Consider the following 16,652-nt stretch of genomic DNA (forward strand, 5'->3'; position numbering starts at 1 on the left):
TGGCCTTAACATTTTTCCCTTCCCTGATATATAGCCTTGCTTGGGTTATCAAGTGCCCGACTCGTCTTCTCTGTTTCCATTTTAAACAACAAACATTTAACAAATGATACTAAAACCATTAATAAAACCATGATTGAGTAACAATACACAACAAGTATTCGAGAACTGTATCTTTGTCCACTATCCGGGGCCTCTCATCTACTTGTATCACTCGAGTATGCGAAACACTGAGGTACCACGGCATAGCATATCCGTTGAACCTTCTCTCTTCCCAATTTTCACATGATGGTAAAGGGTCGTGAACAGTCTCAATATCATTATCAAATGACTCGTTTTTTCCTCATCGATTTTAAACTTCTTGTATGCCCCTTTGGGATTTTTTGTACGTATCTGCATTGTCTTGCGACTCTCGTCGGCTGTACATTACATTTTCTCTTGGGTGAAACAAATGCCAAAAATAACTTTGTTGCTCGGCGCACCCAACCATCTTTCCTTTTTGTTTGGCCAAATCCTTCTTGTAAGGGTCAAAGACAACATCTTTCGTCATCAAGTTGTCCAACCGGCGTCTCAACTTCAGATAAACCACATCTTGGGACTTTTCCTTACTGTTATAGGTGTACATGTCCCCATAAAAGTTACCATCCCATTCCTTATTCTCGAAATCCCTTTCAGCAAATATTGGGAAGTGCAAATATATCCACGCCTGCAGAAAATCCATGTTCCCTCTGATTTGGTTCCTTTCATCCCTAAAAGCCTTTCTTAACTTGTTCAACGAGTGTGCAAGGATGGCAGTGCCCCAAGAGTATTCATGAATCTTGTCAAATGGTTACAACAGTTGAATAAAGTTGGCATTCACACGGCAACCGAAAACGTCTGGGAAGATAACAAATCCCAGGATGTAGAGGACATACACATACGTTCCTTGGTCATCTCTTTTCCTTATGCACGAAGTTTCTTTGCTTCCATGAAGAGGTCCCTCAACTTTGAGAGATGGAATATCCTATGCTTTGCTTTTACTACTAGCATCTGTGACTTGGTCATCTCCTCATCCCATTGGAACACATTCTTGGTGAACGCGTAAATCTTGTCCCACTAAAGCTCTTGCGCGTAGCCTTCGTGCTTCACGGATTTACTATCTATGCTTAGCCCGGTAATGAACTTCGCATCATTTGGAGTTATCGTTATTTCGCCAAACGGAAGATGCAAAGTATCCGTTTCCCCATAATATCTCTCGTCAAAGACGGAAAAAAGAGGTTTGTTGTAACCAAGATCCAAATTCTCGATCGCAGGCAACAACCCCGTAGATTTGACTAGCTCTACTACTTCTTCAACTTCTCCAATGGTCGATTCTGGTGCTTCCAATACCCAATTCTTCATCATACTCACTGATGTTCCTAGCTTTATACGACGAACGACATCCTTGTGATCCTATAAAACAAAAAAAATTCGATGCACAATAATCAAAACACTATACGGATAATAAGTTTCATGTTACATAACATAAGGTTTCGGTAGTTACTATGGTATGGCAGACGACAACGACCCAACTCTCTTTGTACCCCCATAAAAAATTTCCTCCATCACCGAGTAACCCGTAAACGGTATCAGTAGGGCCGCGAGGAAATATCTTCAACGGGTCGGGCATGTGGCTTCCTTTCTTCTTCTTTGGACCATCATTCTTACCATCTGTCTTACCTTGTTCTTGACCGTCTCCTCCTTGGACTTGTTGTTGAACTTCTCCTCATTGGACTTGTTCTTGAACTTCTCATATCTCTTCATCAACTTCATTCTCACTTTCTTCTCTATCACCTTCATTATCACTTTCTTCTGCATCAGTTTCATTCTCACTTTCTTCTTCATCACCTTCCTTGCCACCAATTTCTTCTTCATCAACTTCCTTGCCACTTTCTTCTTCATTAACTTCCTCCCCACCACTTTCTTCTTCAGAAACTTCTCTATCACCACCTCCTTCTTCAATAGGTATATCAAAATAGGATTCTTCTTGTGTTGGTTGCTCCGCCTGAGGTGGTAGGTCATTGATGCGGATCCCTTTGGCTTTACTCCCTAGGCCCCTTCGGTGGGAAGCATTCAAATTTTTACCGCCCTCTCGACGAGGTCCCAAACTCTAAGGAGAATCAAAGTCATTTTTCCTCTTCTATTTATTTTCGGCTTGCTTTTGTTGCTTGCCCTTGTTTGGCCTGTAGAATACGGAGATAAGCGACAAACAACAATGGAATTGAATGTGGATTCAAGGTATAAAATTGGTTTACTCGATACACATTTAAAATCTGGTTCCTAACATAACACATAATAATCGGATTATATAATTTCTCATGTAATCCGATTCTAACAAAAAAAAAAGTAACAAAAAAATTGGGTAATATTTCTTACAAGAATCGGTTTACTTGATACACATGTAAAATCCGATTCTAGCATTACACATCAACAATCGGTTTTTATAAGTGCTCATGTAATCCGATTATGGGCTAAGAAGATAAGAATTCAAAGGCTACACAATCAGTTTTTTTGGACACATGTGTAATCCAATTCTAACCTATAAAAGTTACAGAAAAACGGTTATCCCTACAGTAACTGAATCGGGCTATGTGGACATTAACATTGTTCGATTCTGGTTCAAATTTCTCGAACCAGAAAACACATGCAATACAATCGGGGTATGTGACCAAGAACATCAACCGTTTCTAAACACAGTCGGTTCACAAGTACATCAACATCATCCGATTCTGGGAAACCTGGAAAATTTTGGTTTCAAATTTTTCGATTTTTGAGCGATTGCATGTTACTAAAACCTAGTTTAGAGGATTGGGTTGATAGAAAAGTACCTGATTCAACCTATTTCCTCCTCTTGTGCGATGAAAGATGCTTCGTCTTCCTCAACCGTTTTCTTCTCACTAGGAAATTTCATGTTAGTAGGATGCTTCACTCGCGTTGGTTTCGACGACATTTTATAGAAAAAAGAAGCGATTAGTCGATTTTGGATCGTCGATAATCGACGATGTTTTGGTTTCAATAAAATGAAAAAATGAGGGAGAAGAAGAGAAAAGAGAATTTGTTTACAAAAGGAGGGAGATGAAAATGAAATTGCTTTTTTAGGTTTTATTATTAAGAGTTAATGGAGGTAAATTGTATTAATATTTTTTAGAGGATAAACGAGTAGTTTGAGCAAATTTAGACATCCATTATCATTCCCTATTGGATAGATGAAGTAATTTATAGGCCCCAAATAATCATACTAGAAGCCAGGTTTTTTTAAACGTCCGCAACAGTATTGTTTTTTATTTTTTTCATTTTTGACAAAAGGACGTCCGCAACATGGTTTTGATAAATTGGTATCTTTTTTATGATGACTGAGACATGTACCTACAAAAACGGACTTAAAAGCAAAGAAGAATTATTGAGAAGAAAACTGGCATTGTGTAGCCAAATATACGAAAGATCTTTATTATATATTAAGATGAAATATAAGAATGATTTGTTATTTGGCCCCGTTGTTCTTTGTTTCTTTCTTTCTTACTGGATCACTAGAGGTTGTGTAGCAGTAATTGTCGTAGTTATTTGGTTACAGCTTGCAGTATGTTATTATACAGTATATTTTTACTCGTGTTTCCTCTTGCATGGATAAGATCTCTAGATCTTTTTTATTAAAAAGTTTATGGAACACACCCCACATAAACCTAATATTGGTGATCTTCTCTGTCTTTCTCTCTCACTAGAATAGATATAGATATTCAGAATCTCAGAGACACTCTCGGGTTAAGTCATGTACGCAGATATATAGATACCAAAAGAAGTGGACATTGGTGCTACTCTTTCTTAATTTTATAATTGATTAAAAAATTGTAATTTTATGATGTCTGGACTTTGCAGCGGCCTCAAGAACATCACAAACCCACCATCTACAAATGAAAATTAGACGGCTAAACTAATCAATATAATTTGTCTTACTTTGATTTAACTTGATAATGGGCGGATAAGTAGTCATCGGGATGTCCCTACGCTCTATATTCACCGCACTATACTTCTAATTGCACCATTTGGGAGCTACCAGCTGCATGAAAAATCAATACTACCATGTAACATAATCAAGTAGTGCATGCACGTTGAATCATCTTTCCTTTTCTTTTTAAGTACTGGTCGATTCACTTACTAAGCAGTAAGCGTCTGAAATGCGCATCCTAACCCGTATAACTAATTTAATTGAATCCCACTGAGAGTGTCGATTGTTATTTAATAGCTAATCCGAATAACTAATGTAATTAAATCCAAATTGTGCGCTGTCAGTTGTTAATTAATACCATATATGTCATGGTTCCTTACTTCGGTTGGATGCAAATACCGAAATTTCACCAGATACTTTTTCAGATCTATTGCGGATGCTAAGTAGAAGTTAAAAATTTGCATCCGTTTTTCATGATGTTGTGCATGGATCAGATACACCATGGCCAATTCCTTTGAAAAAATTGTGGTCGATTCTTCCACAATAAAATCCGATAAGCGAGATTTCGAGTAAGTGTTTATATAATCTTCTTCTGTCTGAAGAAATATTTCATCAAAATAATGAGTCACCCGTTCCATTGATATATGGACACATATGAGATCACCAAATGCTCAGGAGTTCCTCTATTCAATTTTTTTCATTAAATAAATTCGGTTCATACAAAAAATTAATACAAATAAAAAGGTGTTTTGAATTAATAAACACCGAGAAGATTGACACAAAAACAACAAATTGAATTAGGAGCCCTGTTGCAGAGTTCATGCCTAGCTATTATCTAAGAAGTGATGGGAACGACAGAACCTATAACTACAAAAGATTCCATTAAAACGAATCCTAATGATTCATTAAGTGGATGGTAGAAAGAACCATGAACCAATTGATTTTTTTATGAGAGGTCAAGGATTGACACTATGCATCAAACAGATATCGGAAGAGTCAACACTCGTCCGCAAAAGCCTTATCACTTACGAATTAAACAGATATTGAAAGAGTCAACATTCGTCCGCAAAAGCCTTATTAGTAGCTAGTTAGCACATAGCCTCTTCTAGATTCTAAACTTTCCAAAACCAAAACCAAATCTCTTTTTCCAGTAGCAAGTACCAGGTAGAGCAGAGATAGTATCTCGTAAAGATCGTATCTCCAAGTGTGCAACGAAGTTTTTACACCGGCTATCTGCGGGCCTAGACGCAACTTACCCAAAGGTAAGAATAATCCTTAACACATACCGTGTCTCGTTCTTTTTCGGTACATAGTCTTCAACACGGTAAAGCGCAATGATTGTGCAGCATGGAAAGCATTCAACACGGTAAAGCGCAATGATTGTGCAGCATGGCCTTTTGGCTTTGCCGCTGAAGCGCAATGATTGTGCGACTTTGACAGAGCCGCTGCATCAAACGGCTCTGGAAGTTGGTGAATGATTTTTGGTCCCCTTTCCTACTTTGTAGAAATGAGAATAAGACATATATAGGGAGGGTGTGTAGGCTGAAACGAAAAAATGGAGGATCGTCCCAATACTCCGTGCAAGTGTGTGTCACATACCTAGTATGCATATCTCAGCCTCTGGGATGATTATTAGTTAGCTTAGGCCCATTATCTTACGGTTTTTTATCTGGGTTTGTTCTTGCGGGTCAAACCCATGGGTGGTGTTTGACAACTGTTTTATTCTCTTGTTTAGGTTTAATCATTGGTTGTTTTATACCCAATGCGTGAGCTGATAATTTGACGGCTACTTATAGCTATCGTCTTGTAAGAACTGATTATTGAAAAATTAATCAAAGAAATTCAGGCTCCTCCTTAAGTTAGGAAGACAAGGTATTGTGTTTAGTTGATCTTCAATCTGTTTCATGACATTTGGTATCAGCCAATTTCGATCTTGATTACCTGAAGTTATGGACGGAACTGTCGAGAAAGCTACAACAGTAAAAGAGGATGCAGCTCAGTTACAAGCTCACTCAGATCGTTACTTGCTTTAGAGGAGGCTGTTAAGAACATCTCTTCCGAAGTTCGTTCTCTATCCAGTGATTTGATTCCTGTTAAAGACTCTCTCACTACCATTTCCTTATTATGTCAGGGATGGGTATTCCTACAGAACCAATTTCCGCTGAATCACCAGATCCGAAGGATGCTGAAAAACATCAGGAGCTAATTCCTCAGTCTGGTAAATTCTCTAGACACCCTAAAATCGATTTCCCACGATTTGATGGTACTAACCCTCGAGGTTGGATTCGTAAATGTGATCGATATTTTCAACTTAACTCTATTCCTGAGATTCATAGATTAGATTTGGATTCTATTCACTTTGATGGAAAGGCTTATTCGTGGTTTTTAGACTATCAAGAGGGTAAGAATTTTATATCGTGGTCCCAATTTTCATCTGATATTTGTTTTCGCTTCGAGGATGTAGCATATGATAATTATGTCGGTTGTTTTAACAAATTATCTCAAATAACCACTGTTGAAGAATATTATGAGAGATATGAATCCTTAAAAGCCTTAATGAAATCTAGAAATCCTAGTTTATCTGAGGATTATTTCACTATGAGCTTTGTCAGCGGCTTAAAGGAGGAAATCCGCAACTCTGCACATATGTTCAAGCCTGCTACTGATACAGATGCTTTTTATTTTGCTAGAATGCAGCAAGCCTCTGTTGATTTTCAACAAAAAACTCTAAGACATTTTCTAGACCGTTCCAGTCCTCTTCCACTTCCTACTTTCAAACCAAATTTATCACCCCTCACCACTCCATCTAAACCCTTATTTTCAAATGCTAAACCACTTATCACACATCCTCTTACCCCTACCAGGACTGAACCCTCTATACCTCCTATTAAACGACTAACCCCAACTCAAATGAAAATAAGGAGAGATAAAGGTCTATGCTATAACTGTGATGAGCTTTATAAACAGGGTCACATTTGCAAGAATCAACAATTTTTCATGTTGGTAGCTTCAGAAGATGTTACTTCTCCTTCATCTGTTGAAGAAATTGAAGACGATGTTGCTTCTCCTCCTCCCCCTGAGTTACCTACCATGGAAATTTATTTACATGCCTTGACTGGCCTGGTAACTCAGAATACCATCAGGGTACCTGGTAAACTACATTCACATGTGTAGATGGGGAAAAACGAGTTGCTTATTTTTTAGGGAGTGAAGAGACGAGCGTGTTGTCGAGACTCCTCAACCGAGCAAACTGTTCAACTTCACACAGATACACTGCAAAGGCAGTGCTTAGATTTGAGAGATCAATCTGTAGGACTCCGTCCTAAAACAAGTCAATGGTCGTTTCAGAGTCAATTCGATCGCAAAGAGGGGGATGGGTTGATCTGTAGGAGGGAAACTGAGAATTGTGTGGGATCGGTGATGATCAAGGATTATGGATGTGTTGAAGGTTTCTGCAATAATTGGTGAAATGTTGAGTTCGAATAAGTTCTGGTTGATTGATGAATTCTTGAGAGTAGTTACTCGAGAAATTTTGTGTAAACAATTGATAGTTAGTGATCATTCGTTTTTTGTTCTTTTTTAATCATGGATTCAGAGACTTATTTATATTGTCAGAGTTGTGAACACCTTACCTATAAGTGTGACGGTTTCTTGAGTGAAATAGTGGGAAAGTGGGAGATCGTGGTGAAACCAGTTCCAGGTCATGCGGAGACTGGGTTGATCATTTACCCACTACTTTGCTAACTCCTCCAACCGTAGACACGACTTACTCACATTTCTCGTTGTGGATGAACCCACGGGTTGTAGGCCGCCAGACCAAAACCCTATTTGTTATCCCCAAATTTGACGTGATTGATGTCTCACGACTCGTGGAGTCTGAGTGACAGACGTGTATTGATTAATCAGTTGTTGACTGATTAGACACTGAGTCTAGGTTTTGTTGAATCGAGCATAAGTGGTGAATGCTTAGCGATTCATGGATCGAACATGTAATTCTCTGAAATGGTATCAGTATTGTAGATTCAGTGATTGAATTACTGACCAGAGAGAGCAAGTGTTGCTCGATTTGACGAATTACTGAATATTGAGAATTTGACGAGCAACTGAGAAAGTATTGCTCAATTCGACAAATTAATGATTATTGATGATTTGACGTGCAACTGAGCAAGTATCACTCAATTCGATAAAATACTGAATGTTGATAATTTATTGCGCAATCGAGCAAGTATGCTCAATTCGACAAATTACTGATAATTCACTAAATATTGGTAGTTGGATCAATATTTTGAGCAATTGAGCAAGTATGCTCAATTTGACGAAATATCTATTGGTGACGTGACCCAATAAAATATTAAAATATTGGTAGATTACCAAATATTATATGATTAATTCAAATGTTGGTTGCTGAATCAATATAAATTCATTAGTTCTCGAATCTTTCTCAGAATGATGATTCGTAGAACATTTTATTCGAAACCCTAATTTCAGATCGTAGTTGATGGATCGCTGAAAATAGGTCATGAGTAATATAGGGACCGACCACATGGGATGATGGGCGTTCATGTGGTGCACAGTGCTCGAATGAGCATGCACCAGGGTTCTCAGTTCGAGAGTTGGTAAAAGAATGATGATTAAATGTCGGTTTCATCATTTACTGAAATATTGCTGGGTTCAGCATTAGGTGATAAAACCTAGATATGAAAGGTGGGGACCGACCAAGAGAGCATGGGACCGGCTCTTGGTGGGCACGTGACCAGTTGTTTGGTTGTTTGAGCAATCCCCAGGTTGGTTGAAGAAAGTTTGGGCCCAATACGAGCAATTGAGCAAATTAGGTCAAAATTATGAAAACGTGTGGGACCGGGTTTGTGCAAGCCCTAGGGATGACCCTGGTCGGTCATGAAGGCACGCACACGTTGTCGTGGTGTCCGTGTCTCCATCCTGAGAGTTTCAGTATTTTCTGATGTGAGTTCGAGCAACATTGTGAATTTTCAGAAGAGTTTCATCTTGACTGAAATTCTTGATTTTTACTGGAATGAGCATGTATGCTCAATTCATCAATATTTTGTAAATATTAAAATAAAAGTGTTTTAATATTTAAAATTATCGTGAGAGGCTGGCTGGTCGTGTGACCATATTGGCTGGTTTTTCATGATTTGAGCAATGTTTGAGAAAATATGAAGGAATCATGATTTTTTGCTCAAACCAAGGAGTTTCATAAATTGAGGAAAATAATAATTATAAAAGACTGGGGATTGCAAGGTGTGGGACCGGCCACGGCTAGGACATGGCCGGCCGGATATATTGCCCGATCCCGCATACCTTTCCCTATTTTATAATAATATTTTTTCATGAATCCGTGAAGTTATGGAGAATCCATGAGTTTTGTTGAAACGGAGGAGTTTCATGAGATTAGGGAATAATAATTATAAAAAGCTAGGGATTGTGAGGTGTGGGACCGGCCACGGCTTGGGCATGGCCGGCCGGCTAGGTTTCCCGGTCCCGCACACCTTTCCCTATTTTATAATATTATTTCATGAATCCATGAAGTTATGGGAAATTCATGAGTTTTGCACCAAAACAAGGAAAGTTGCTAAAATCAAGGAATTTTCATGAGTTCATGAAAAAAACAAAATAGGGACAAATAATAAAGGAGGCATGGGACCGGCCATGGCTAGGGCATGGCTGGCCAGCCGGTGGGCCCGGCCCCTGAGCGTCTTTAATTATTCTATTATTATTTGTTGTTTTCTACAGTTTTTCGTAGGATTCCTCATCTGTCCATGTTTTTGGATGCTCGTTTGTGTATCCGGGTGCTCAGTTGTGCATCATTGTCGAGTACACTTGCACAATTTTTGTGGGTCTTACTCAGTGATGGTCCAGATGCCCGATTGTTGAGTATTTATTACTAATTTATGAAATTCACTGGAGATTGATTCATGAAATTGAGCAATAAAAGTGAGTAGTCATTTTTTAGCAGTCCATAAAACCAGCTGTGGATTTGACCATTGATTCGGAATAATAAAATGATAATTTTATTACCATCTCATGAAATCGTAGATTTGACCATGAAATCGGAGTAATAAGATAGGTGGTGATATTACCATTTCATGAGATCAGCCGTAGATTCAACCATGAAATTAGAGTAATATCTATTACCATTTCATGAGATCAGCCGTGGATTCGATCATGAAATCGGAGTAATACATTTATCTATTACCATTCCATAGAACCAGTCGTGAGTTTGACCATGGAATAGGAGCAATAAGATAAGATAGATTATCTTCTAGGAATTCAGTGGTGAATATGACGTAGAATTTAATATCTTGCGTATAGTCAGTGAATCAGCGAGTGTTTCCAATGTCCCGAAGACGTTTTTCCCCCTCAACATTTCATATATGGAGGAACGCCTGAGTCTATACACGGACACTCTACATAGTCAAGGAACAGTGAGTGTCACCGGCCTCCTGAAGGCGTTATTGCTCTCAATCTTACGGAGAACCGCCCAATCGTTCTTCTATGTAGAGGAGAATTTCTCTATGTAGTCAGGGAACAGTGAGTGTCACCGACATCCTGAAGGCGTTAAGCTCTCAATCTTACGGAGAACCTCCCAATTACGTTATTCTACATAAAGGCTATGATGAAATACCCGGTGTCGCACGCTCCGGAGAGGCCTTTCGAGCGACATATGCATCATACTTCGTAAAACACGAATCGTCACATGGATTCCTGAAGCCGTGTCAGAAACATGCAGTATCATGATTTTACGTTTTAACCTTTGTTGAAAATCCACCATCAACATTAAGTCCCCTGCTTAGTGAGGGACAATCATGTTCCGCAGTAAGCACTAGATGGTGATTTTCAGTCGATGAGAGATCAGTGGTTGAACTCAGTCTACAAAGGAATTCTTAGAATCTCCAATTTACTCCAATGACGCCATATGCGAGTAAATGTTCGGGTGGAGATCCTGGTAATGTGATAGAGCGTCATCCCGTGAGCACGGAGAGATGAGGCACTGCTGATTTGAGCGACCGAAGGTCTAGTTTTGGTCGGTTTAGGATTTACGGGTCTGGGCCCAAAAAAGGAAATCCTTATCTTATTAGGTTTTTGGAAATATGTATGCACGTTCGTTCGATAGTTTATGAAACGAGCAAAAATCCCTAGCATGAAAGATATATATATATATATATATATATTGTGAATAGATGAGGTTTAATTGCAGTAGGTAAAATTTTGTTTATGAAGTTTTCATGAAAACAAAATTTATTTTTTAAAGCACAGGGTTCCAAAATTTTAGGAATGCTCGTACGTTCGCTAGTTTAAAGCAATAAACAATAACCCATGGTATTAAAGAGATTTTTGGAACATATTACCTTATAATAAAAAATTTTGTTTGTGAACCTTTGAAATCTTATTTGGAATATGTGGACTTTCTCAAAAATAGAAAAGATGCTCGTCTCATAGAAAAATGCTCGTTTGAGCAAAAAAAAAAAAAAATTTTTTTAAGAAAACTTACGTAATTTTTTTTTGAACCGCACGTGAGTTTTTTTTTTTAATTTTTTGATAAAAATCAAAAAGCAATTTTGAGCAATTTTTAGAGATAAACAATTATATGCTATGATTTTATGAATTTGTGATGTAAAATCATGGGACGTTCACACGAAGAAGTTATGTAAACTGTTCATAGTTTTGTGAAAAGTCAGTGTTGACTCTAGAATGATAAGTTTTGCTCGTCTTAGCAGGTTTGAAGGAGTGAGAAAGTTTTAGAAGTTTCATGTCATCACTAAAGTCTAGTGAAATCGTAAAATAGGTAAGAGTTGAGGATTACCATTTTTGCAGACGCTGATAAGAGCATCTTTATTCCATGATTCATTGTTTTGTTGAATCCTGTGCTTTGTATGAATGATGCGTTGAATGTTATGCATCTGTCACAGCCACTTTGTAAGAATGACTGACTCCCTGATGATACTTTCAAAGACGATGTTTCCAGGGATGACATCTCCGCGGGTGCAACTTCAAGAAATGGTGCTTCTGGGACCTCTGAGTGATGGTGAGAGATCCTTCATACTGAGTTGTACTCCTGGTTATTTCATTAACTGTATCACAGGATGATCGTGTAGTGAGGTTTCAGATTAATATATACTCCTCGGAAATGGAAGAAAGTCTCTCGGGAGGATCACCTTGAAGTAAGGACTACAGGATGTTAGCAAATGACGTGCAGTCCCCAGCCGTTTTTTTGGTGAGTTGTTAGCGCTCCTTGTGTCATGACTTTTTCTTGCCCGTGCAATTAGGATCACGAGACCAAGGTTTTGTTATTTCTTTTCAGACTTTTTCTCCATCGATTGACGGTCTTCAACTTGTTCCCAGGTGAACAATTCAGGAATCCAGTACTGATGAAAAAGTCGACGTAAGTATCTCTTTCGTGCAGGTGATCGCGGCATCCCATTGAATGAAATAATAATAATTTTTGTTGATGAATCCAGGAAGAAACCATTATATATAGGCACCATGTTGATGAAGCACACTCTTCTTTGGGACATGAGAATATGGAGAATTCCCCAAATCCCGAACCGAATGGAGATAGCGGCGTTGTCAACAGAGATTCCGGCATTGTCGAGCCTTCAAATGATTTAGAGACTCCCTTAGTAAGTATATCTCCTGTAATTGCTTCATAGAAGTATGATATCGCTGATTCGTGAATGAATGAATGAAATCCCATGGAACATACAAATAGTTCTGCTGAAATCCGTCACCAAAAAATTTCAGACTTCAATCCTTTATTAAAAACGCTGTAGAATCTTCGTCTGAAGTCGTATTTTCAAGGTCTCATATGTACTTTCAAGCCCAGAAAATTTCCAAGCTATAGAGTAGAAGATTTCTGAATTTTGAGCATGTTTAGGGCCTGAAAAAGGTGAAACAGTGAACTTCCAGGAGACCTTCAGAACTTTTTCAGATTGCATGTTGTCTGATGTTTTGACCACATCTCCTTGCTCGTTCATCCGATTGCTATGAAATTTTGATATGTTGTAGATAACATCCATACGAAGATAATGTTATATGACCTAACCTCAAATTCATTACCAATTTCTCCCGGTTCGTCGTTTAATACAGGCAAGTGTAGAATCTCTTCAGATGAGCTTGTTTGAAAAACGTGTTTCATGGCTTCTACACTATTTGCTCATGTTTTAGATGCATAGTAAAGAACTTAGATGATGTTAGTTCACTTACATGCTAGATTTTATGGTTGTGTTGGGTTTCCATGCTTGAATCATTCTAATCCCATGCAATCTTCACATTAGGTGTCAAATGTTGAAGTTGGGAATAATGGATCCAACAATGATGACTTGAGCAACCATGGAGCCGTTGATAATGAGACCTCCATCCCTGTACCTAAAGGTCATGGAAAGCTTGCTGTTGATGCCGTGGAGGTGACTGAAACTCCAAGTGTGCGTGAGATGGTGGAACCCGAATCGAGAATGGAAGAAGTTGCTCCAACCGAAGCTGTTCATATGATTGTTGACGCTGCTCCAGCGACTGAGAACCGGATAATAGTGCATGAGTACCCCAATGCGGGGACTTCTTTTACTTCTATATTTGGTGAGATACTCCCATATCACAAGTTTGTTGGTGGATTTAGCGTTCCCATTGGATATGCTGTTATGTACTAGAAACCGTGGAAAATGTATGGGCACATCGTCGTTACCAAGGATCCGGAGCATAGCTATTTCTTGACGAGGCAAGTAGAACCCATCTTGCGTGTTATAAATTATATCCGCATTACAGCTAGAAATACTGTCACCCGGGATGTACTCTTTGATTGGGAGTACAACTTGAAGAAAGCTGAAGAACTTGGCTTCAATGTGAAGTGGCTTCATCAAAAGATTGATGCTATCAGGAAAGCAGTGGAAGGTGACACTTCTTTCACCACCAGTGATGCCGTGTTGAAGAAGATGTATGAATTTGTTGATCTGACCAAGAAGCTGGAGGCGGAGAAAGCTGCTTTGCAAGTCTTGAAGGATGCAGAAAAGCAGAAATCTTATTTTGCTGACTTTCTTTAGTTTTCTTTTCATGATATCTTGAACCTTGGACTTCTGAGAGATGTGAGGTTTTATTTTGGTTTTGATTTCTTGATTGGTTTTGGCTTGTGAAACCTATCGTCTTGACCATTGGACCGTCAGTCCCCGGTATTTTGTTAAGTCTCTCCTTTCTTTCGTTTTCCCTTCTTCTAGTGAGACCTAGATAGAGGACCCAGGTAGAAAAATTTATGTAAATACCTAGGTGGTCGAAGTTGGAGGTACCTTGATGAAGGATTTAGCGGAAGAACCTAGTGGTCATCGATCAACTGTGGAGGTTATGAATCCCGTCTAAGAATTGTTGCTTGCATGTTGTATGTTCTGGAAGCTGTAGGAACCTCATACGACGTCGGAATTCGATACTTGACCCCAAATTTTGAAGCTAAAAGACTGAGTTATCATATGAGAAAAGAATCACTCAATTTGGAGTTGCAGAGGTCAGCCAAAGAAGCGTGCACATTTGTAATCTGTAATCCCGTATAGATTTTTCAGATGTCGTGGACCTGACGGTAAATGCCATATCTTTCAGCTCGTATGCCAGATTGATGCACCCTTTTGGTATGTTTTAGAAGAGACATAGACGAACATCTTTCTTTGAGGAAGTGTTGTCCCATTCCTCATCCATTGGTACGTTATTGTAAACCAATGGCCTGGAGCGTGTCGTATCTTGTTTGTAGAGGCTATGAGAACATCTTGTAGAAGCATTTGGTTTGTGCTCGCCTGTCGTGCAAGATTTGGGAAGACATTCATGTTAGCATGTTTTCATGTCTACATATCTTGATATTAATCATTAGGGCTTTAAGAATTACGATCCATAGAATAACGCTTCAGAGAATGGATAGTTGATGAAGCCAGTCGTTATGAGATGTTGCTCCTGAGACCGTTGTTGATGCCGAGACCATGGATGGAGTTGCTCCAGAGACCTAAAGTGATAGTCTTTGATTTTTCATCCAGTGAGCCTTTACATGCACGAACCAATTAGTGAGTTGAGCATTCCTTTGATGAAGGTGTACTAGGATTTCAACCCAAATTCTCTTGAATATGACTTTACTGTGAAGTGGCTTCGTCGTGGAATCGATGTTGTTGTAGCAGATAACAGCGGAAGTCTCCATTCTTGATATAATTAGTGAAGGTAGGAAATTTCCCAGTCTTGAGGGGCTTGTGATGTAGAGAAGTTCCGTTTGATGACGTTTCATGGAATCACATCAGGTTGCAATGACTTGTTATGTGGATAACATTTATTGAAATATATTGAATTGATATTTCCAATAATATCATGTCCCCAGTGCATCCCTCATTCACTTAACAGAGTTGAAGGAGTTTGTAGCATCCATTGACGAATGATGTTGCATCTGCTTCAGAAGTCTTATCATTGGATAGTGAAGACTTATCGATTGTAATTCAGCTGCACTTTGATCGTGTCGGTGTTGAACCAGTGTGTCACAGTCTAGATATTGTGCTGAAGCTAGAGGCGCTATTATCGAAGGTGTACTCTTGATTTGGAGTACAATTCGAAGGCTTCTTATATGCTTGAGCGCTGAAGCGTCGAATGTCTTAGGCTTGATCGTCTCGGCCCGTGTATCTTCTGTTGATTCAGCATTCCGCTGTGATAGTGGTATTCAACGCTTGTGCAGACATCAGAGATTTCTGATACTCGTGGAAATTCCTACAAGTGGAGAAGTACCTAAAGTGTTCTTGCCATGCTTCCATTATCTTTCAGTAATGAATGTCTCGGTGAGATGCTCTATTCGAAGCGGTGTCAGATTCAACCACTTGGTAAAATACTAATGCGGTGAAGCTAACATTCATAACGTCTTGCAGAGTTTCTAGCAGAATTGAGTCCTCATACTAGCATGTGAGGAAATAAATGACATAAACATGTAAGGAATGAGACTTACCTGAGTGCGGAACCTCTTGATGAATATCTATGCCTCTTTTGCAGGTTCTTGCTTCAATCTCGTCAAAGTTCGAAATTTCTCCAAGTGCTCCGATGATGGGATGACGAGTAGATTCTTGTCGAGTGATGCCTGGGCTCTGAGAGTTTTCATTGGAATAATATTGATGGCGGTGTCAGCATCGATCAACATTCTTCCTAATTCATTTCCTCTGAAATGGACTGTGGTAAGCAGTCCCCAGTCGTGCATCTCCTTGTTTATGAATGAAGGTTCGAGGAGTATTTCCTGGATAGACAGACTCCGACACAATGTAATTAGGTGTTGTGAACATGTCTTTCATGTCTTTCCTTTGTGCCTTAGACAGATAGAGCAATTTCACAGATATGCTCGATCAACGATTGAACTGCTTCTTTGACTGGTTGTTCAGAGAGTGTAAAGGTTCTGACTGGGAGACGATTCTTGTGTACTCCTTCAGTCCCTAGTTGAATCTATTTTGGATCAACCTTATCTTTGAAAATTTGCTTCAAAATATTGCAGTTACTTGTTGGATGATCGATGAACTTATGAAGGCAGTACCTGGGGTTATCCATTTCTTCTTCAGTTGGTTGTCTCCTGATGAATGTCAATTTTTTTGCACCATCGTGAATCCAGACTTCTAGTAATTCGATCACTTCTTCAATGGTAACAGAGAAGTTTGAATTTGTCTGACCATTTCCTCGTTTATTGATGCAG

This window comes from Papaver somniferum, chromosome 8, assembly GCF_003573695.1.
Source record: "Papaver somniferum cultivar HN1 chromosome 8, ASM357369v1, whole genome shotgun sequence".
In the NCBI taxonomy this organism is placed as follows: Eukaryota; Viridiplantae; Streptophyta; class Magnoliopsida; order Ranunculales; family Papaveraceae; genus Papaver; species Papaver somniferum.